This window comes from Solea solea, chromosome 8, assembly GCF_958295425.1.
Source record: "Solea solea chromosome 8, fSolSol10.1, whole genome shotgun sequence".
Classification (NCBI taxonomy): Eukaryota; Metazoa; Chordata; class Actinopteri; order Pleuronectiformes; family Soleidae; genus Solea; species Solea solea.
Window position 1 is genome coordinate 27,070,102 of NC_081141.1, and position 24,916 is coordinate 27,095,017.

A 24,916-nucleotide genomic window follows, 5' to 3' on the forward strand; every position below is an offset into this window, starting at 1 on the left:
GAGGGAAGTAGGAAAAAGGTCAGGCAGTGGCTCTTATTTTGAAGGCTAACTACTAAAAATATAACAAAACATTATTTTATCAAAAATCCAGGCCACATTTGACACACTTGCAGAACAAATCAGGTTTCTGGTACAGGTCGGGTTGTGACATATAGTCTGTTAGGGGTTGGTTTTTCCAACGGGAAACACACAAAATCAACATCATTTGGTGGAGAAAATGCAAAAAGTCCTTGTGAACGCAGTTTGATTGTGTGAAAATGTCAATATCAGAAACAGTGTTGTTGTTTCTAACAGAAAAGACAGGATCTTATCTTGTGAGCAGCTGCAGTGTCGATAGTGTGTACAGTAATAAAAAAAGACTTCTCTTCATGAAAGCACAGCAGACAAAGTCATTGTTCTACGGTCACTGGTGAGAGTGAGACTGCACAGATCTATTTGTCTCACCTGTTCGGTTTCCTTGGCAGAGATAAAGCAGCCTGAGCTTTGTCACTTCTTTGAGGTGGAAAAAATATGTCGGGCTTGAAAAGCATGAAGGTCACGTGGCTGTTCACTCATCACTCTTTTCAATAAAAATCTGTTCTCTTCAAATAAACGTCACTATGACAAAAATGCTGCAAAATAGTGATGCGAGTCTGACACCGGAGCTCCGATCCTTGCTTCAAACTCGAAGCTGTGCTCTCCTTGAACCGCTGATTCGAAGCTTGCTTTGGGGCAGAGCAAGTGACGTAATCGATGACGTATGAAGCAGCGACTGCTTCGGTCCCCGAATGAGCTTCACGAGCTATCGCGAGATTAGTTGTTGGCGTGAGACTTGCTTCGGGAGGCTTGCGCGCGCCAAAACACACCTAAAGGCACCCGACACACTCCACAACATGTGGCCTTGCCAAAGTTGTTGTGTGCGTTATTGCTGTTGTTATCCCTGCTGTTGGTTGATCGTCATGGAGCCAAATAGGAAGAGAAGCCGTTCTCAAATGTGGGAACACTTTGAGCTGATCAGTCCTAATAAGGTGAGTATCTGATTCAAAGTACAGTATGTTGTATAGCTCAGTGGCATAGTCGCAGGGCCTTGGTCTTGAGGACTGGGGTTCAAATCCCAGATGGTACTTTTATACTTATAATACTTTTCATACCCAGTATGGACCCTTAGTCAAGGCCCTCAAAGCTGTTTGCACTTTTTGATAAAAGTGTCAGTTAAATGACATGTAATGTAATGTTACTTAAAGAGTAGTAAGCCAGCTGTTTGTAAGTTAGGTACATTAGCATGTGTGGTGATTTAAGTGATTTCTATGACCTGACAGTTTGTTTTCTTGTTTGATCATTACTGTTCATACAGGTCCAGTGCTTGCATTGTTCCATGCAATTGGCGTATAATAACAATACGTCCTCGATGCTTAGGCACTACCGTGCTAAGCATGAAAACAAGCAGGAGAACACTGTTCATGGTAGGTTATGTTTATCCACACAATTCTACACACCACTAAAAATGTTACAGTAGCCTGTCCTTCACCGTTTTATTTGTTTGATTCTGTCTTAGTGGACCGAAAGCAGGAGCTGGATGAGGCTCTGGTAAATATGGTTGTGAAGGACTCTCAGCCTTTTACCATTGTGGACGATCCAGGCTTCAAAGAGTTTGTGGGAAAGCTTGACCCCACATATACTCTGCCTTCCAGACAGGCTCTAAAGAACATGGTGGGAGAGAAATATGAGGAGGAGAAGGCCAAAGCCAAGGCTCAACTGCAGCATGTGGAGGCAGTTAGCCTGACCTCTGATATGTGGACCTCCACGAATATGGATGCATATCTGGCAGTAACTTGTCATTTTGTGCAGGACAATATGAAGTTGGCCACTTTACTCTTAGGAGTGCTGCCTTTCCCCCAAGACCACACTGCTGAAAACATCGCCGCTGCTCAGAAGTCTCTGATGGTGGAGTGGGGACTTGAGGGGAAGGTTCAATGCATGGTGACTGATGCTGCCGCAAACATGGTCTCCACTGCTAAAAAACTAGCAATGCGACATGTTGTTTGCATTGCACATGCATTAAATCTTGTAGTTAAAAAATCCCTGGATCAAACCCCTGGCCTAGATGATCTGCGCACAAAGGCACGGAAAGTAGTGACTTATTTTAGATCAAGCACTACTGGAAAAGAAAAGCTGAAACATGTGCAACAGCAAATGAACTGTGCCGTGATGAAGCTAATTCAGGAGGTGGACACGCGCTGGAACAGCACCTTTTTGATGTTGCAGCGATTACATAATGAGAGGCAGACAGTCGGGGCAGCTCTGGCATCACTTAAGACAGATGCTCATCCACTCTCATCTGAGGAATATGAGACAGTCGCAGCGTGTCTCAAAGTGCTCTCCCCGTTCTTTGCAGCAACTGTGGAACTGTCCCAGGAGAAGAGAGTGTCAGGCTCCATGGTGATTCCACTGGTAAAAATGTTATTTCAAGCAAACAGGGAAGTCATACAGAACACCACCAATATAACAGCAACACTTCTTGGACAGAATATAACTGCAACCCTGATAAAGAAGTTTGACAACCTAGAGAGCTCGACTGTCCTGTCACTCGCCACACTGCTGGATCCCAGGTTTAAGGCCATCGGTTTTAACAGTTCAGAAAAGGCCCAAAATGCTGTACGAAAACTTACAGCTGAATGTGCAGCACTGGTGAGGAACACACGAGTGGAGACTTCATCAGATGATCCTTCATCTTCTGCTCCACCTCAACCAGCAACAAATGCACAAAATCCGTCCTCCACAGGTAGTTGTAAGTTGGTAATTATGAACACACACACACACATTGACACTTGTCTGTGTTCATGACTGTCAAATCTTAATTTTTGTTTCAGCTTTCAACCTCTGGACACGTTTGGATGAAGATGCGACATTGGCAAGAGCTCACAGGAGTCATACATCGGATGCTACAATTGAAGTGCAGCGATATATGACTGATCCTCCAGTGCATAGATCGGAGGATCCTCTCACATACTGGAATGAGCACAAACATGTGTATCCACATTTGTTCACGTTAGCTAAACAATATTTGTGCATTACAGCGTCATCTGTTCCTTGTGAACGTGTTTTTTCAAAAGCTGGAGAAGTTGTCAGCAAAAAAAGAAATCGATTGAGTCCAAAAACAGTGGAAAAACTGCTATTCCTCAATAAAAACCTCTGAATTCATCCCCAAGTTACACAAGCACAGCCCACCTTCCCTGCACCTACTTTGTTTCCTCGACCACACCCTCTCTCAATCCCAGATACTAGTTAACCTTGTCTACTGAATAAGCTGAATATAATATGTTCAGCAGTAAACAACCAACACTGTCTGTCACAACGGCAATCACTGGCATGTTGTCTAATATTTCACCACTAGATGTCACTGAAATGAACCTTTGAATGAATGAACCCATGTTCAATACAATTGGCAAAGTGGTTCAATACTGCTTTATTGCTTCATTTGAGCATCACTACTGCAAAACACATTCTGACAAATACTATTCTTGTTGCTCTTGTTTTGGACATGTTAGCCTTGTTTATAATAGTGCTATTATGGTATTTTTCCTTCTGTCTAAGACACAAACAGCAATAGTCAGACCAAATCACAACATGTAGCTCTCTGTTTAAAAATAATTCTTCATGTTGCTGTGTGCTAAAGCTATGTGTCAAGTCTTTCTGTGATGAGAAGTAGAGCTAATGCTAAGCGGAGCATTAGCTCTTGTCTGTGAGAGAAGTAGAGCTAATGCTAAGCGGAGCTAATGCTAAGCGGAGCTCACGCTAATGTAAACTTCCTGTTTATGTCAGTGCAGCTGTTCTCTTTATATCACCTTACAGTTTCATAAATGTACCTTCAGTAACCATGAAGTCACAAACTTTGCTGTGGAGTGTTTGTTTTATTATTTTTTCTTCTGTTTTGCTGATGGTTTAAGCTAGCAAGGCCCTCGCACTAGGGTGGCCATTTCCAAAGCAACAAAAATGAAGACGCACAACTACATTTCAATACAATTTAGCTAATGCTAAGCGGAGCTCATGCTAATGTAAACTTCCTGTTTATGTCAGTGCAGCTGTTCTTTTTATATCGCCTTACAGTTTCATAAATGTACCTTCAGTAACCACAAAGTCACAAAGTTTGCTGTGGAGTGTTTGTTTTATTATTTCTTTTCTTCTGTTTAAGCTAGCAAGGCCCTTGCACTAGGGTGGCCATTTCCATAACAAATGAAGACGCACGACTACACTGCAATACAATTTTGCCCAGGATAACAATGATAACATTGCAAGACTTACATTTGTGATATGTCATGATGTGCGTAAATGTCTTCACAGTGTTTGTGTTCCTTCACAACAAAACATCTGTTTAAAAAACTGGCAAAACATTCCTTGCAAAGTGCAAGGACAACTTGTTGCACTCAAAGACATTAATTGTCAGAAACTGTCAGAAATACAGCTATATAGAACTACTGTATTTGCCTCTTGAATATTTTCAGTCAGTGCAAATTGAAAATAAATGTTACAAAAACATAAAGCTGCATCAAATCAAGTAAATGCATAGTTGAATGTCTATTTGCAATATGTTTTATGTCTGCCCTTTCCTGGCAGCATCCAGGATTTTTTTTGTTTGTTGCCAAGGAACTTCTGATACATGTAGGCTACAAGCTTCTATCTCTGGAAACATGTCTTTCAGTGGAAGTCGCCCTTACTTCTTTTACTGATAAAGTCATGCTCTTTTCACTATTCGGAATGAAAAGATGTTTTACGCTTCGACATTTCTGTCAAAATGTGTCAGCACATGGAAGCCTTGTTTACGTTTTTTTAAACCAATGATGTTTCAGACATATTTGATCGACACCGCCTTCAGACGCCTTTGACCATACTGTAGATCTTAGGGCTTTGGACGTTAGGCTGTGTTTCAGTGCAAAAAGGAGAACAAATGAGTGACAATGCAGACAAAGCATCCAAAAAAACCGGACTGTCCAGCCTAAATCCAGACATATGGCCACACTATCTCACTCTTTGGGAATGTGAACTGGCTTTTCAGAGATGTTGTATTAGCCTTTCAATACAACCTCCACTGCAGCAGCAGAGATTTTTCAAACTCACGGTGAGAAGAAAGGGAGAACATGTTGAGCGTTTTGATTTCAAATCCTATTTGACTCCCTGCTTCCATATAATCATAGTAAAATACTGTACATCACTGGGCTTTTTTTATACAATGGCACAATCAGCTTTGGACTGTTCAGATTGTGTGTCTCTGTGCGTCATTTCTTCATTTCCATTTGTGAAGTGCAGGAAAATCAATCAACCAGTTTGACATCAATCTCCTGTGAGGTCACTGCTGATGCAATACCACAAAAAAAAGGCTTGGTTGGGCTTTGATTCATACACTACAACATTTTTCCCCCCTATTTTTCCCTCATTTTATTTCAGCTGCAATCACTTGCACTTCTAGTGTTCAGGCACATTATTTGTTATGGCACCCCAAAGTGCTTTTGTTCTGGCACGCTGAGGTTTCACCTCTCCTGTGCAGCAGAGGTGTGTTTCTGCAGAACAAACACTTTCGGCTCCCCAACTGTGCAGAAGGTCTCCACGTTCACCACTTCACCAGCTCATGGAGGTGATTTCATCAGCTCATCGGAACACTGGCCATTAAACATTTTAATACTCTACATGTGTGCTCATTATTTCAATCAATCTTAGATTTTTAAAATAAAATTAACTTGTTTCGAAATTTCTTAATTGTTATTTTAGGCCTGTTTGTGGAATAAACACTATATAACTTTTTTTGGTGGGCTGCAGAAGAGTTTAAGTAATTATAAGTGTACCAAAATATACCAAATATAAGATATTATGTACCTTTATTGATCAACAATGGGAAAAATTTACATTGATACAGCAGCACAAGAGTTGAAAGCAAAATTTGTATAAATAATGGAAATTTAAAGTTAAAAAAAAAATAGAATAGGGAATAAAATATAATATTATTTCCTCAATCTCTTATGACACGTAATGGTCATTTTATGTTTTAATTATACATAAAAAATTTCTTTAAGTTTGGGAATGGCTGCTCTAGATGGTAAGGTAAGGTAATGTAACGTAAGGTAATATAACATTACAAAACGTAATGTACGGTAACATAGCTTAACATAACGTAACGTAAGGTAAGGTAAGGTAACAAAAGGTAACGTAGTTTAACATAGCGTAACTTAACAAAAGATAGCGTAAAGTAACGTACGGTAACGTAGCGTAACGTAACATAACAAAAGGTAACAAAGTAATGTAACAAAAGGTAATGTACAGTAAAGTAACTATTTGAGTCCCAAAATGGGAAAATTTACAGTCACAGCAGCAAAGACAGTAAAGATAATAAATAATAAACATGCATTTCCACATCAATAAATGTAGAATATAGAAAAAATAGTACATACAGTACATTTAGTAACCTGAATATGTACAGTATGATCTTAATATTTAAAGTATAATCTATGATTGCACTTTTGCAGAAACAGTGGATAAATATAGGCCTATTACTTAAGTACTTAAATTTATCACAGGATGTTTATATTTGGACAGTGACTCCATCTTGTGTTAACAGTCAAAGCAGACAGATTTTAAAAAAGCCAGTTAGCCATATTTATGTCAGTGGCTTTTGCTTGTTCACCTGTGAGGAACAAAAGTCTGCTCAGACACAGAAACAGACACCAAAAGTTCTGCATGTTCACATTCAGACTGTTTGTAAACCGGCCTGAACACGTGCACAGTTGGGCCAAAAAAAAGCCAATTATCACAAAAGTCAGACACTGAAGAAACCAGCAGGAAACTGTGTGTGTGTGTGTGTGTGTGAGAAGATAACACACACTTGTGAGTCACCGTGAAACAGCGGATACATTCTGTTCATGACAGGCAGTGGGTTATTTGTTTATTTCTCTGCATACGGCAGATTTACATTTGTACGGGCCTGTTTGTGTCACGGCTGACGCCAGGAACACGGTGGAGATGGATCCAAATGTGGAGACACACACCGACTGAGGCAGGTACAGCAGAGAAGCAGGGACGGTGGTTAAAATTAACCACGCGTACAGGAGGATGAGTCAGGCAGTCACAAAAAAAAAAGACAGGGACAGATGATCGTTAGTCCACGTGGATCGCAAGGCAAGGAAGGGACCGGCTGGACAGACAGGTGAGTGGGAACAAGGTCTGTGGAGCTGAAGGGGAGGCTGGAGACACGGTGGCTGAGAGGAACAGGCCTCACACTGTGAGACTTTAAGTGAAGCATGACTTCAAGACTTTAACACAACTACAGGCTGCTGGAGCAGCTCCTCCACAGGACATGTTTGTATGGGAGAGGAGAAAAAGTGCATGACCACCACGTCCACACAAACAACCCTTTAACCTCTGGCATCAACAAGGCGTTCTATCTATTCAAGGTATTCTTCTTCACATCATCATCTCTGTAAACCGTAGAGATGGTCATATGTGGAAATCCCCATCTGACTCCAACAGTCATGCTATGTTCAAAGTCACTTAAATCACCATTCTCTCTCGTTCTGATGCTCGGTTTAATATCGTCTAAATTCACTAAATGCGATTGGCCAATGAGATCTTGGTCGCCACAGCTGACCATCTGCCTCCATCTTGCCAAATTCCCCTGTGTCCCTCTTCTGTTACATCAACTGTCCTCATGTCCTGCTTCACAACATCCATGAACCTTCTCTGTGGTCTCCTGCTTTTCCTCCTGCCCAGCGGCTCCATCTTCAACATTGCAATCACTCCACTGCACTTGACCAAACCATCTTAACCATGACTCTCTTCTCTGTCCCTCGAATATATTAATTCCAATCCTGTCCATGCTGATCACAATAGTAGTTTAGTGACTTTAACAACCTTCAGAGCAACACAACACATGACTTCTCTTCTTTTTACACTTAGTTTACACTTGACTGACTTAACTGTTACATTCATATTGTTGATAAGTTACTTAAATCTGACTGTAAGGCCTTAGTGTGGTACATTGAAAACAAATAATAGACATATCACTCATGACACCATGTAGACAATCAAAATCATGACGTAAAACCAATGATGCTAGACTAAACAAGACAGGTCTAAAAATGGCAGACCCATCTATGCTAAAAGAGAGGGAAGAAAAGACTGAGAATCAAATCCAATCAAGGATTTGGACAATCGTGACACCCTTAATATTTGTATTAAAAAAAAAAAAGCCGTTGAAAAGGTGTACCTAATAAAGTGAGTGTACTTCATCTTCTCCAGTTTACAGCATCTATTAGCGGGGGCTCTGATGTGCCATGCAGAACAAAGAAACAGCCAGTAAAACAGTCAGACACGTGATGAACTGCACATGAAGGATACACTGCTCATAATCATCAAGTCGAAATGTCCCGATGATGTGATCTGGCATCAGTCATTGTAATCTCCACCTGCAGAGCAGGTTGGGTTTTTTTCTTCCATTTAATAAATGATGTTGGCAGCGTCCCACTTTCCAGCGTGTTTACGGAACATTAAAAAACAGGCCATTTGTTTGATTGCAGAGTTTAGTTTACTGCAGCCACCGCCGCGTAAAGCTCGACACCCTCGCAGCCTGACTTTACCGTCCTCTCGTAATATCGGTGCATATACGGTGACTGTATGTCACCGCTGCAGAGAAAAAGCTGACACTGTGCCACACCTGCTGTACCACTGCAGAGCGACATGTCAGTCACACACTGTGAGTGACATGCCAATCTGGGAGTGCTGATTGGCTTTTATGCAAATGAGATCACGTGCCATTGCAGAGGCTAACTGTTTTGTCGTCACTTTTAAAGGTTTGGGGGGAAGAATTTGTGATATATTGCAGATTTTTACATAATAAAGGATGCTGTTCGCCTTGGTTTGCATGGTAAGTGTTAAAAAAATGCTGTAGAACATGGCAGCTCGAGATGGAGGCCTCCATAAAGCAAGGCCCTTGGCTTAAAGGGCTGTTTCACACATTCTCCACAAGAATGGGTTTATTTAATTCAGATTCTATTACAGAGTTGGATTAAATTTGACTTATTACATTTTTTTCCAGATCTTTTACTATTATAAAACTTTACTCATAATTGACAGACACACAGTGAAGAGCAGTGAAGGGCTTTTATTTTTTTGAAGGAAGTGACTTTGACATGGACTTTTTGTCAGTATTCAATCCCAACTTCCTCTGTGGTTGTGGGAATGGGACATGTATCTCAGATCCAGATGTCTGGTGATCAAATATCTCAGACACACACAACTTTAGCAACATTAGCAACTCATAACATAGTTATTCATGACAAATGCATCTCTGTTAGCCTCCTACAGCTACCTCCTCCACCATTGAGCGTTAACCTGACACATACTGAACATGTGAATCCAGCATAAGTGAAGGAACTAGTGGTTTGGTGGTCTGTCAGTCTGTCAGCCCTGTCCCCTGCTCTCTATCTTGGAGGACAACTTTAGGCCAGCACTATTATTAGTGCTGCCTCCACCCATCATGGCACTCAAAGCCCCTCAGGTTGATTACTGTTATCCAGCTGATGATCCTTGATACCACCCAGGGACATTTCCATGGCCTTTTACCAAAACACAGCCCTGAGTGTTTGTGTGTGTGTTTGACCAGCAGTAGTTGAGTACTTGCAGCCTCTAATTTTAGAAAGACAGGCAGAAACTGTTGTGACACAGGTCAGGGAGGCTGTTAGACACTCAGGAACCAGGCTTTCTTTTAGCTGCTCCTGGATGACAGGCAGAGGATTTCTGTGTTTACCCTTTAGCCCGAGGCTTGGACACAAAGAAGTTGTACCCCTTCCAGGTCAATAACAAAGCCCGTCACTGCACAGTCCACACTCAAAAAGACATAATCTCCCGAGTAACTGTAGTTTGCATCATAACAGTGGGCTCTAGCAGGTTTTTGTGAGGATATTAAAGTGTGTTTACTCAGAGATTTCCCCAAGGATTTGAAGCTTTCCACAGAAAAGCATCAAATCTTTTTTTTCCCCAAAAGCTTTTCAAAAAAGTAACAAAGCTGGAGTCTGCAACACATTTACCTGGTGAAAGGCATCAGTAGCCAATAATTGATTCGCTTTAATTGGTTGTTTCTGAGTGTGGAGATAAGCAGTCGTCACAGAACAGGTCTCCAGTGTGCACTAAAATAAAGGTTAATGAGAGGAAGCTTAAATTGTACGGCATCCATTCACCCACACATTTCCATTCTTCAATCTTTAAAATCAATTCCTCCTTTTATAGATTTATATAAGATTGATTTATTGATATTTTAGAAAGATCCACCTCAAAGCTGATCATTATCTTGAAACCAGACTCACTCAATTAACCAGTCAGATACAGATTATTGGTTAATGCAAACCAAAAATATAGCTGTTTCATAGAATATGAATCCCAAAGCCTAATGAATCATCAAGAATTGCTCCATCTCAGTCTAAAATAGATTTCCTGTTGCCATTTGAGAACGTGAACATTTGTACACAGGAGAGATGACTAATGACCGACAGTAAGATGCTCTTAACCTGTGCTAAACACGGGTGAAATACTGTACAAGCTGTCTCCTGAACAGCTGGTGGGGGGGGCACCTTCTGGGTTTGTGCTAAATCAACCTTTAAAGTGTTTTTTTTTCAGTGATCTTTAAGTGTGGACGTCATTGTACATTGTTGTGCATTTTTCTCTGACACTTTTATTTGATTTGTACACTGAGGAACTGCCCGAGTCCACTGCGATCATCTCTGTTTCCGAGCTGCATGCCTTTTATAGCTCGTTGTGAAGGTCATGAGGCTAAATCTGAGCATGACAGTGTGACGCGCAGCGAGCAGCTACGCCACGCCACGCCACGCCACGCCACCGTACACTGCCAAAATTCAAGGTAACACTCTGGGAATTAATGCTTGCAACCAGCTAGGATAGTTAGCATATTTAGCATTGGTGAAACAAATACTTTTGACAAGCTACTGACGCAAACAACATGGCTAACTAGCAAGCTAACAGTAGCTAGCTCCCTCCCAGTGTTACTCCACAGAGTGGAGAAGAGTTGTTTTGTGACTGTTTGTGTTTTGTAGTAGTAGTAGAAGTAGTAGTAGTAGTATTAGAAGTAGTAGTAGTGGTAGTGGTAGAAGTAGTAGAAGTAATAGAAGTAGTAGTAATAGATATTTAAATGCTTTTTATGTAAAACTGCTAATGTAGGCTACCTGAAACTCAACAATAAGAATAAACTGTCATATTTTTGCTTCATACTGACAGAATCCAGTACTGACCCATGCATTGTTATAGTATTATGGTCTTTATTTATATAACACTTTTTCCTTGATGAACCACTCAAAGCACTACAGTTTTTCCATTCACTCATTCCTACAGTGCGTCAACACACTGTATGTGCAGCATTTTATTTCAATCACACCATTCACCTGCTGGTAATAGGGCCATGGGTTCTCACTATTTGTGATTTTAATTATTGTTATTATTTGGTTTTAAATGTGGGCATCCCATGGCCTAGTGCAGTGTTTCACCTGCTCCAACACACCTGGGTCAAATAGACAGTTTGTCATCGAGCTCTGCAAAAGCCCGGCAACAACCCACTCCTTTAAATCAATCACGTGTGTTGGAGCAGAGAGTCATCTAAAACATGCAGGTCAAGGGTCACCAAGGACCAGGATTGGGAAGGAGGGGTACCAATTTCAATCCCACTGTGCTCCCTAGTGATTGGGTTAATTGGACACTCCAAAGTGACCTCAGCCATATGGGGAGGAAGGCCACATCCAGTGTACTACTAGTGCCAATTCCAAGCCAGGATATATGGGAGGGTTGCGTCAGGAAGTAAAAAAATATGTGAATCACTGAGCAAGTGATCCCCTGTGGCGACCCTAGAGGTTTTTTTTTAATTATATGTGGTTACTGCTGACTGTACAACATTTTCTTTTCCCTTATGGGAATAATGAAGATAACTTGAACCTTGAACTCCCAACCATCCATTTAAAGGACAAACTGCTCCACATACTGAGCCGCAACCAGTCCAAATTAAACAATCACTCATGTTTATTACAGTATTGCCAGGGCTACAGACTGTGGCCTTTTTATTTATTTATTTTTTAACTTATAGAGGAGTATTGGGACATGAAAATGATTTCAGCAAATCCGATAAAAAATGTTTCAGAATAAAATTACCAAACCCAGCTTTAAGCATGAATTCATAAGGGGCCTGGGAACATGAAATGAAAAATGATGAAGGACTAATGGAAGTGGTCGGGTGTAGGAGCATCAGTAGTCCTGCTGAGCTGGAGCAGGAACAGACTTATCCATCAGCTCAAACGACACTCTTCCAACCGGCAGTATCGGGAGAATATATCAGGCCGGCACCTCTCATTTCAAATCATTTACCCTGTCGTCTTACATTTGTCAGCGTAATACCTGCACGGCATTGGAAATAAGCCTCGCTTCGGCTCAGTCAAACTAACACAAGCAATTGCAATCAGAGCATAAATCAATACAGGGGTTCAATTCATTTCTGGGGACAAATTCTTCACTGTCAGTGGGGTGTAAATAACCTGGAGCCTCAACACAAAAAATGTGAAACTTCAGATGATTATTCAATGGATCCATGTTTTAAAACCATTTTATTCCCAAGACACAACAAAGCCAAGCAAATATCTCAAGACACGTGTGGTCAAATCTGTGTAAAATGGACACATGTAAGCGCAAATGTTTTATTTTTGATTACTGATGCCAAATAAAATTAGGCAAAAATGGAATTTCAAAGCAAAAATTTGAAAAAAGTTAGATTTTAGAATAATTCAGGTCCAAGGGGTCGCAGATTTGTATTTCCTGTGCCTTTTAATAGGAATATGTAATTTAAGAAAATTAATACTACAAAGATACCCCAAAAAAACAATGTACCTTATCATAGAAGTAGTTTGTTGTTTACTAATCACAATGCCTCCAACGTCGATTTGAAGCCATCTATTCTCTTAACTTTGCTCAGACATTCAACAGAAAACAAGGATGTCGACAACCAAACCAAAGCATTGTCCTTAACCTCAACCAAAGCTAGTCAATGCCTAACAACAACATTTCCCTTTACAATAAACTATTCTCTGACACCGAAACTGGCAAATATGGGAACACACAAACATCACAATTCCAATTATGTTTCTCCTAATCCAGAATAATGTACATATGTTTATATATATATATATATATATATATATATATAAAGATATAACAAAATACCCTAACCTTAACCTAACCATGAGGTTATGCCTCATTAGAGACCAGGTTTTGGTCTTCATGAGGACTACTGGTCCTGATAAAGTCAGTTTTTATGCCAGAAAATGTCCTAAAGAGTAACATATACAAGTACACGCACACCTGACAGTCTGGTAAACCATTACAACATCGAAAGGTTTTAGTGCATCAACAGACACATGTCCGAATAACTTTATACTTCAGCTGTGGCCAAGGTGCAGGACTTAACTGTGCCAATGCAAGTCAACTGCAAACATAATCAGTGATCAATCACAATAATCAATCATGAGATCAGTGTCTCTCCTCAGCTGCAGCTCTCTACTGGTAGTTGTTCACAAATAGTGTCATTTTACTGCAATGACAAAATCCCACAATATCCCACTGCACACCTGGACCAGCTTCTCTGCACAGCAGTGCACCACAGTGCACCATTCAGACACTGTTTTTAAGTCAATTTAGACGTAAGAATATATATGGTAAATCGCCTCCAGGGAGCAATTCCAGTGTTTTTTGAAAATAACTCAATTTGAATGTAATTCTATGGGAAAATGAGCTTTGACTTCCCACTTGATGAAAATGTTTACACCAGTAAACAGTTTCTTGAGGAGTTAATGGTCTCACTCGCTAGTTTCAGGTCTCCTTCAATTGAATGTGTCAATTTTATTATGTTCCAATTTAACGAGTGGACACCAGTGCAATTGTCAGCTTGTATTGTTCCGAATGACGCCTGGTGGCTTTAAAACTGAGAGATCGAAAACTTCAAATCGATTTGGCTCACTGCACACCACTGTACCACAATGCACCATTTGGAAACCACTGTTTTAAAGTTTCTCCCATAGACCATACACTTAAAAAAAAAAAAAAAAAAATACAGTCAAGCTGTAAAGTCATTCTGGAGGCAAGAATATGTTGAATAGCCACCAGGGGGCAACTCGAATGCGAAAATTACTCTGTTTGATTGGGAAAATTAGTTAATTATAACATCAGTAAACATTTCAGTGAGGAGTTCTCACTCCAGTGTAACACAATGCACCATTAGGAAACCACTGTTTTAAAGTTTCTCCCATAGACTGTACATTTAAGAAAAAAACCCCAAAACAAAGTATTTTACTTACTGCAGTAAAGTCAATCTGGAGGCAAGAATATGTTGAAACTCCACTGGTTGCAAAAATTACTCAGTTGAATGGAAGTCTATGGGAAAATTAGTTATTTATAACATCAGTAAACATTTTTGTCAGTTAGGTTCCAATTTAAAGGGAAATAGATAATAAAGAATGGTACATAATGTGGACACCACATGTCTTTTGTCTGACAGAAGTCTGGTTGCAGGTGACATCTGTAATATTCCATTTGCAGAATGTCAAAATGGCGATTCTGGAGGCTTTAAAATGGGAGTTCAGATCCAGAAAGTAGAAAGAAAGCTGCCATTGAAGTAGGCCACGCAGTCAATCCTCAAACTCCCACTAAAAACACGGGACGGACCGCAAAACTAAATCCTCTGAGATCCAAGACAACAAAATCCCACATTAGAAAACACAAACACATCCATTTCCACCGGCTCTCAGAGGAAATTCATTATATGGATGTTTATGTCGCCTCAGTGTTCGCTTTACATCACAGACAAGTTCCCCGGTGCAGCTTCAGGAACATAACAACCGGCGCAGGGTGAGCAAATATCGGGATCTGCCCAGGACTGTGCCACCAAAGCTGCAGTCAATTTCAAAAGAAGGGCATTGTTAGAGTGTCAGGCACAGTCGTAAAGAGTAAATATACAGTGTTGTGATTCTGTGAGCGATTTGAGCGCGACGCATGTCCCCGCCGGGCCTGAGGACTTTCCACTCCACCGCCTCGCTCTCGCTCTCACGCTCTCGCTCTCACGCTCTCACTCTCTCTGACAGCTCCCACTCTCTGAATGTATCTCATTCAAATTCCCCCGAGTTTCCTCTTTGGAAAAAGAGGCTTTTGTTCTTCTTTCCATCAAAATGATTTCTCATCAAAGATGAACTGATGAAAATGGAGTGTGAACGCTGCAAACGCAGAGTGGGACAAAAAGCAGCCTTTGCACAATCTGCACTCATAATATTCTCATTTATGAGTTTGATGGTTGTAATTAAGGTTCATTTTCATGTCCAGTAAATTCAATTCCTGTACATTTCTTTCTAGAGTTGGATATTTTCCATACTATCATGCATAATTACAGTCTGTGCTGCCATAACACTACAAAACCTGGTAAAGGTGTATTTATTTTGTAGCTCAGTACAAAGAATAACAATTGGCCTTGTTTGCTTTTTAGTGTCTTTATAAAAACTCTTTATTATAATGGAGTTCTGGGCATAAAATGGTTTTGCAGGATAAATGGGATTCTCACATTCTCCTCCCAACACGTCCAAGGTCAAATGTATAGAATTTATAATAACAGTGAGATTCCAAAGTTCCTTTTATAATTTTTCACTCTTAGACATAAGAAATGATGCATAAATGTCCCTTAAAATACAAAAAAAGAGTGGCACACGCTCAAATCAAACTTAAAAATTAAAGTTTAATAAATACGTTTATAAATAAAATCATGCACATTTGCATTAAGTTCTCATTAAACCATGAAACGTGCAAAAAAAAAACCTTTTCTGTCCATTTTCTTTTGTTCTGCATTATACAACGTGATAAAAGCAAAACTTTTGAGGCTGGGGGACTACGACGTCCACGTATACTGCATGTATTATTATATTAACAGGAAAAGTAAAATAATTTGATCAAATCCAGTAAAATGTGCATGTTCTGTATTCAAGCGCAGTGGCCTTACAGTAACGCTCTCAATTTCCTTAGCAACAGTTTCACCTCACATGTAGGCGTTATATTGAAATTAAGACTCATCCTGGGATTATCAGACGAGTCATGAGCTGAAACTTCAATCAAAATCTGCGTCTCACGCTCGTTTAATTTGACACGCTTCATCGCCTAATCGCCTGCCTGTCACGACGATTCCCAACAGTTTCACACTCATCTTATCTCACCTCTCCTCCTCACCCTCCTCCTCCTCCTCTTCCCCCCCCTGCTGCTGCTGCTGTTTCCTTAAAGGGCAAACTAACAACTGATCTCTCAGGACGATTTCTATTAATAACCCCTCCTATGCTCCGCCGTTTCCCAGCGAGACAGGCTCATAATTAAACTGTGTAAACGCCGCTGTATTAGAGTGAACTAAATAAAAAGGGCTAAGCATCTCAGCGGTGCTGTTTTTGCTTACACAAGATGCTCCGAGCCACTTCTCTTTGTGCCAACATGTTTGGAAGCATTTTAATCACCGTCTCCTTTTGTGTGTGTGTGTGTGTGTTTTATTAGTGCACATGGCATGGGGACAGATTCCCGAGGTTTGTCTTTCTTTTTCCACTTTAATTTAACGAGAAGGACTTCTGTGAAGAGGCAAAAGGAGCTGCACGTTTGATTACATTTTCCATTTTGCACTGATCACACCACAGGCTCAGTGGAACAGCACCTCTCAGCCTCTTCACTTATCAGCAGACGGCACGATGATTCAGTCTCGTTCCACTGCCGTAGATTACTTTTCCGTCAGCACTAGAAAACGCTAAAATATTTCCAGCTCATTAACTCCTGAGCCTATGAAAATGGCAGGAGATGATCAATGGGCGAAGCGCGGGCATCGTTCTCCCGGGCGCTGACGTGAGTATCTATAAAGCCTCCGCATCGGCCGCCCCGCAACTATTACAGGAGACCTCACTGGGCTAATGATGCGTGAATAGTAATTAAGAGAAAGATCATGGGACGCAGTTTCTTTCTTTATCTGACAAACACATGGAATTCATGACAAGACTCGCAAGGGACCGCGGTTTAGGGATGTCTCGTTCTGTCCAAATTCAAACCATTGGAGTTCAAAACATATACAACCTGAAAGTGCATCAGGCTTTCTGAAGTAATAATCATGTCATCCTCTTGATCCAACACCTCAAACAAGAACAAACCTTACAAAGAAAGACGATGATGAAGGTGACGTTAAGTTGTTTTGTTGCTAAACAAGCTAAAGTATGGCTTAAACAGGTTTACACGCATCGCTACCCTAGCTTCTGGTCTAGCACTTTATTCTGCACATGCAATATACTAAATATTTAAATTTTTTGTCATTTATTTTGTGTACTACATGTCCTTATGTGTCATGTATGTCGTGTAGCTGTTGTAGTACCTTTGCCCAATCAAACTTTCCTTGTGGGGACAATAAAGTATATTTGATTTAATTTGACCTCAGTAATTCCAAGTTCCAACTACTAATAGAACACACCAATAGACCATATACAAAAAGTGGACACAATCTTCTCGTAAAACTAAGCCAAGTGCGTCCAACGGCAGCCACAGACCACCGAGAAAAACACGGCAACAGAAAAACACAACCGTTTGTGGCAGTGGAGGAGAGAATATGTTGAATCGCCACCAGGAGGCGCCTCCTAATTGCAAAAATATCTCCATTTAAATAGAAGTCTATGACAAAATGAGCTTCCAATTTTCACTTGATTTATAACATCATTCAACATTTTCCTGAGACGTTAATGGACTCAACCACTACAGTTTCAGCTCTTCAATGAAAAACATTCTTGTTTTGCAGAAAATTCATGATAAAGCACAGCACATATGAACCAGTGTCACTGACCGCCTCTTGTCGTCCAATGGGAACCTGGTTACAAGGGAATTCTGTGAACTCCTGGTTGTAAAACATCAACTTGGAATTGTCACAAAGACACAAATCCCAAAGCTGGTGACCAGTGACCACTGGGTTTGAATCTTTCTTCACTTCATTCCTCTTTGCATCTCTTTAGAGAGATCAAATCTAACCCAGAATCCAACTGCTGGCACTCATACTGAGCTACTGTGCTCCACTAATCCTCTCCTCCAACAATCAATATTTGTAAAGGTCAAACAGAGCAGGCGTGGAAAGTGGAGATTAGCTCGTCGATAGCTGACACGCTCTCCTGCGCCCAGAGGCTGCGATCTGGAGATGAGCAGATGAAACCAGGCGAGAGGAGGAGGAGGAGGCGGCGATGGTGGACGAGCTCAGGGTTTACTAAATGTTACAGTGGAGACTTTTGAGGTCGGACTGAGATGAATAAAACAACAATGATGAAATGATGACGGATCGTCTTCTTACGTCATTTTCATATTCCCTTTTGCGATACGTGACAATTTCTTTTTGTAATAAAAGTTCCTGGGTGACATTTGGCACATGGCACGTGACTTTTTTGTCACCATTCAGCTAAAAAATATCAAGATACAACTTTTGGTCCATGTCGTCCGGTGCTAACTGTCAGTAAACGTTCCTCCAAATGAACGTTGACTGCGGCTAACTAGAGCTAAAAGCCAGAGCAGGACAACAGTGTGAAAAGTAAGTTTGACAAAGTACTTTTTAGTAGCAGTAACAGTATATGTACTTCACTCTTAAATGTGTGTGTGTGTGTGTGTGTGTGTGTGCGGCTGCCGCTTCACCATGACAATCTCCCCGGAAAATGACTGTTGTGAGGAGAGAAAACCAAAGAAAGTCAAACAGGCTGCAGCTTTTGTATGAACATGGAGGGATTTTTCATAAATACTCTCCACAGCTGACAGGTACTGTCGCTGAATGAAGGGAATGAGATTATTAATCTGGCTGAGGTGGCTGAAATACACGCTGCCCGTCGATGGATGAATATGCTGCCTGACTTTTTTTTTTTTTTAAGGCTCCCACTCTTGTAAATAATTCATCCTCAAAAAAACCTGAACAAAATGTTTTTAGTTTTCCTCACAAGGTCTCATCCGTCTTCAGCCTGAAACACAAAAACAACCACATATACATGTTTGTTCAGTATATCTCCACCCTCACCGCCGCTGAAACGTGATCTCATGTCATGTTTGCGCCCTCAGCTCTGCACTTAATTGCACACGGCTCGCCAAACACCAGTGGTTCAATTAAACCCTTTACAAAACAATCATAATACAGCGTTAATCATGTTGTCACATCGCATATCGCTAATGCGGCACCACCAGCGGCAGCACCGGCACCACCGCGGCCGCCGCCGGCTGCTGCTGCTGATGTAGGCGGGTCCTTAATTTGACAGAAACTGTCATAATGACAAATGTCGGCTCAGTGACTGCAGCATATAAGATCAAATCGGATTAAGCGCTCGCATTAGAGACAACATGCACCTAATGGGGGCAGCGGCGGTTCAGTGGTGGAGTGGGGGTCATGCAGAAGGTCACGGGTTTGATGCCGACCTCTGCTGCACTGCATGTCGGTGATTGCCTGCGCAAGACTCTGGAACTTAAATTGCTTGTGAATGGGTGTGATAGGAAAAGTGCTGCACTGTATAAAAGGATGAGGTGAGTGGTGTGACTGGGTGAATGGCAAAAAAAAGCAGCTTTGAGGGGACAAGAAGAGAAAAGTGCTTTATACTTAGAACCAAACTGTTTGTAACTGATCATAGGCATAAGACGGAGTATGAGGGCCACTTTGAGAGCTCTGAAAGCACTGTATAAATTAAATTATTATTATTATTATTATTATTAATAATAATAATAATAATAATAATAATAATAATAATAATAATTTAATTTATACAGTGCTTTCAGAGCTCTCAAAGTGATTTATAATTAAACCAAAAATAAAGAGCAAGCACTATATCTGTCCCATTTTTTGGGGGGGGGGGAGTGGGGAGCAGTGCAGTACACTAAATATGTGAAAATATGCACTTGGATCAGCAAATAACAATACTGGATACACATATAGAGTGGTTTTTCACCATGAAATAGGGGTTTAATTACACTTTGAATATCTGCACACCACTTCCTCTACATTAGCATTCTATCAGCACCTGGGTTAATCTCTAGCACCTGGTTGCTCCAGCGTCTCTGTGAAGTAGCACACAGTGGTTTAAAGACGAGTCCCTCCTGCAGCGTTCGCCTCGGCGCGGCCTGTCAGTGCACGACCTCTCCAGCACACACGCATACATTTACATGAGCCACGCGAGAGTCTTTGAACCGCGGCCGGCTCTGATCCGTCCTGCAGAGGAGAGCGCGCTGGCGGGCTTTGATGTCTTTCGAGGAGAAGAATCAGCCACATCTCCATTCGCTGTCACTGGTGAACCGCGGCTCACACTTAAGACTTTAGCATTCGATTAAAAGCGATGTGTGAAGATTCACGCCGACACTGACTGAATCAGAGATAATCAGTCTGTCAGGAGTGCATCAGCTGACGGGGGAGGTGCGGATTGGAACTGTAAGGTTTAAAAACAGCCATTTTTACGTCACTCACGACAAAATAATCACACTTCTCTGCCGACGCAATCTACGCATCTTTTTTAACACTGCAATATTAAACCTTGTCCTGTGAGAGCCTGTCGTGGGATCTGCTGCTGCTTCTTTTATTATACATGATGTTTCTGATCTCATGTCAGCATGGGAACAATCTACAGTGTGCCTCCACTATAACGCAAGTCACAGAACACCAACCGTTAAAGTGCGACTAATCCCAGCTGTAAACCAGCGTATGTGTATGTAGTTATTGCTATTTGCTGATCCAGGTGCAAATCTACACAGTTTAGTATTGAAACCATACATGTTGCAATAAAAATCCATGTATATACAGCCTGTCTGGTCCAAAACCAGGCACTCCTGGTTCACTCTTTTGTCACCCTCTTATCAAATCAGTGCAAGGCTCGAGACACATAGACAGCTAAAATTCCCCTATAATGTCCAGCACCTCCTGGTGGATAGAATGAGGATTTATGGCACTTTTCCACTACACAGTTCCAACACGACTTGGCTCAGCACGGCTCGACTCTACTCTACGTTTGTTTTTGCTTCTCCATTAGCGATAGTTCCACCTCTTGAGGTTCCAAGCGAGCTGAGCCGACACTAAAATGTGCTGCCTGCTTCTAAAATACGACTTTTTTTTTTTTTTAAGGCTCCCACTCTTGTAAATAATTCATCCTCAAAAAACCTGAACAAAATGTTTTTAAGTTTTCCTTACAAGGAAAACTCCACCTTCAGCCTGAAATCCAAAAACAACCACAGCACACGTGGTTGTACAGTTTATCTCCACTTAATGAGCATGACGTCACAACACAAGAATCAAAGCGAACAATGCCGAACTGTAGATCAGTTAAAAAGTCTTCAAAATCCCAACATTCAGCAAAGGAAATGTCTAAAATGTCAATATTTAACATGTTGTTTAATAAGTCTGGTGTATTTTGTGACAGCACTGCTGAAAGCCGGCGATCGTGACGCGGAATCACAACCCGTTCATTGGTATTTCAGTTCAGGATGTAGTGAACGATTCTGTGAACAAAGCTTTTTAATCAACTGATTCTAACGATTCAGTTACACCCAAAACAACTGCTTTACACGTCACAGGTCGTGGGTTTACCCTCGAGTCTCCACACTGTGGAAGATGCTCAGAGGTCTTTCAGAGTCCGTCGGCCAGAAGCTCAGTAATTCTACTCCAGCTCGCTCCTGCATGTCTCTACATCTCTACAGCCGAGTCCAGTCAAACTCACTTCACCAACATCTCGTATTTAAGATGGAAGAATTGTCTCGCTGTCGTAAGTCGTCTCCAGCACATCATAGCAGATTCTCAATGGGATTAAGGTCCAAAAACCTGTGGTGGACAATCCATGTGTGAAAATGATGACTCAGTCTCCCCGAACGCGTCTTTCACAATTCGAGTACGATGAATCCTGGCACTGTCGTGTTCAGTATATTTAGGAAGTCAGCTGACCCCACGGGCTTGTACTGTGGGCACTAAGCGAGCTATTAGAGTGTGTGTGTGTGTGTGTGTGTGTGTGTGTGTATGCCACTTGGCTCTAATCAGAGCTATAAGTGGGCCTCACGTCCCCGAGCAGCAAGTCCCCAGAGAACCAAACGGTGCTCACTTTCAATTATATACAGATCAACACTCGTCATTCACAGGAGTTAATGCTATTCTTGGCAAACACTCTGCTTCGTAGTAGACTTTTACTTTTGGCAACGCTAGAAATACTTTGTTTCCCTTCAGAGCTGCATATACGGGAGCTGGGCAATAAAAATGTGTGACAACAGGTCCAGAGACGTTCACACCTGGCATTTTTCACATGCTCAGCTCGGAGAACTCCATCATCAGGTGTTACTTCTTCCTCGAGCTGGAGCCAACAGCTCACACTGATCCAATAATGGTCTCCCCCACTACACTCCTGTCTGCTTCAGGGGATTCCGGAGGGGAAAAGACCTCAAAAAAAAGCCTCCAGCATGATGTTTGTGTCACTCCCCATCGCTGAGCAGCTCCTGTCTCACACATCTACTCCCACGGCAGACAGGCATGCAGTCCTCCTACCTCGGTTTCAGGACTAACTCGCATCAATGAACACACAGAGCATCCAAGTGTGTATTTTACGAGCACGGTTGCCGTGATAACCTGCACACAGATCTCAAGCAAACTGACAGAAAGACGGACGTTCCTTGAGATATTACAGCCTTGTTTTGTTGTCAGTGCAAAACTGAATCTTCAAACATGATTTTGTTTGCATAGACAAATCCATGCAAACAAAATGGAAAGTAGTAAATGACGTGTCCAACTTCTACAGTTTAGAAGAGTTTGTTGGCAGAAATTGAATACACGACCCATAAAGTGTTTTTATATGTGTATAATTAGAATATAATCTGGAATAATAACGGTTTCTACACTACAATGGTGGAGTGGTTCGTACTCTCGCACTTTTTGCAGCAAGAAGACCTGGGTTTGCGACCCGGTCAGAACAAGGGCCTTTCTGCATGTCCTCCCCAGTCCAAAAACATGCATTGATTTGGGGATTAGGTAGATTGGACACTCTAAATGACCATGAGAGTGAATGGCCCTGTGATGGACTGGCTAACTGTCCACGATGTGACCTCGCCTATCGTCCCATATCAGCTGAGATTGGCACCAGCAGCCCTCACATGGAGGATAAAGCGGTAGAAGATGGATGGATGCACAACAATGGTTCCCATAGCCTTAAAATAAGCTTTTTATGTCAAGGTCTTAGTTTATGGAGGCTGCAATCCAGTGCCGCTATGTTTCTATAGCAACCGGAACAGACATGCGTTTTGTGTTTTGAAGTGGGAGTGTCTATGCGTCACATGTGTCAGTGTCAAATTAAGAAGAACAGCTCCGCCTGATACACAGACTAACAAAGAAGAAGAAGAAGAAGGAAATGGTGAAAGAGTGAGTGGGATAGTGGGATTGGAAAGAGTTGTGAAAGAGTGCTTTGGTTTGTCATAGTTCCCTGGCAGGATGAGGCGGAGGAAATCCTGCGACAGCTGCATTCTGCACTCTCACCATTAGATGTCACTAATTCTTCCACGCTAGCTCTTTAAGTGCTAAACACCAACCTAACTCTGTGTAAAAGAAGTTTGACTTTCCACTCCACTTCATCCCTTTTCTCTTCTTTATTCCAGCTGTCGTCACTATGACCCAAACACGTCACGTTACATTAGACCCCAACTGTTCTAAAAAAGAGAATCTAAATATGCAAACATCTCCGGGAGGCAACAGGCCAAGCACACACACAAACTACACAAAAACTAAATTAATATTTGATTGGGATTGGTACATTCACTTCCTGTCTCCTTGCAAAGCCCTGAAGAACAAAGCAGTTTCTCCAGTTAGCCATGGACCGCTACAGTGAGCACAGTGAGGCCTGCGGGAAATTACATTAGACTTAGTTAAGAGGTGCAGAAGAAAAGTTGACTTAAAGGTAAAAGTACCAAAGTAAACTTCAAAGCGACTCACGCCGTCAAAGGAAATTCATAAAACTTGATTTCTCTTTGATGGAATTTCACAGTGGTGGCAACCTGTAAAAAAAACAATAAAAATGCTGACTCAAGCTTAAACTAAAACCATTTTCTTCCATGTCTTTGCCTCCCTGCAGAGTTTCAGTCTAAATCGAAGCATAAAGATAATATTTTCAATCTTATTACCTCTCTAAGACCTGAAGAAATTGTCCACACTGATTTTTTAACCACTTTACTTGTCACACCTGTAGTGTTCCTGGTCAAAAATGGCCACATTAGAAAATGAATAGCTCAGACACCACTGGTTTTTGAGCTAACGGTCAAAACTACACCTTACAAATAAGAGAAGGTTCAAGGAACATGGGAGAAAAACGATAAGGGAAGAACAACCACCTGCACTCTGATCACACTTGAGTGAACCGCGTGGTGCATATGGATTCTTTCAACTCTTGTTAGCGCAGACGTCCAGCAGCAGCATCATCGGCAGCAGCAGCAGCGGCAGCAGCAGCAGCATCGGCAGTGAGTCAGACACACTCACTGCTCTTATAAGTCACAAATTCAATGTACAAACACGAGCAGACGCAAATTGTTAAAAAGGCCAGGCTGTTCCTGTTTGTGCAGTTTAGCGCCCCCTTGTGACAAGTTCATTAATACTGTTTAGTTTTAATCAGGCATGTTTGTGGCCACCTAAATCTAGGAGCCATGGATTTTGTGGAAGTTCTCCCTCTGAATTATTAAATCACATTGTGTGCGTAAGTGTCTTAATATGGAGACTTATTTGGGATCATAGGTTGTTTATGTGTGTTAAGAATGATGCTAACTGTACTATTTTGAACTTTATCCATATTATGACCTCAGCTAATTTGCATAGCACAGAAGAGACATCTGAATG

General features: G+C 41.4%; 1 protein-coding gene across 1 annotated transcript in view; it reads right to left on the bottom strand.

Annotated features, from left to right (window-relative positions):
- The window catches only part of zmat4a (zinc finger, matrin-type 4a), a 128,212-nt gene that overhangs the window by 83,919 nt on the left and 19,377 nt on the right, over positions 1 to 24,916 (bottom strand). The gene's annotated exons all lie outside the window — the stretch shown is intronic.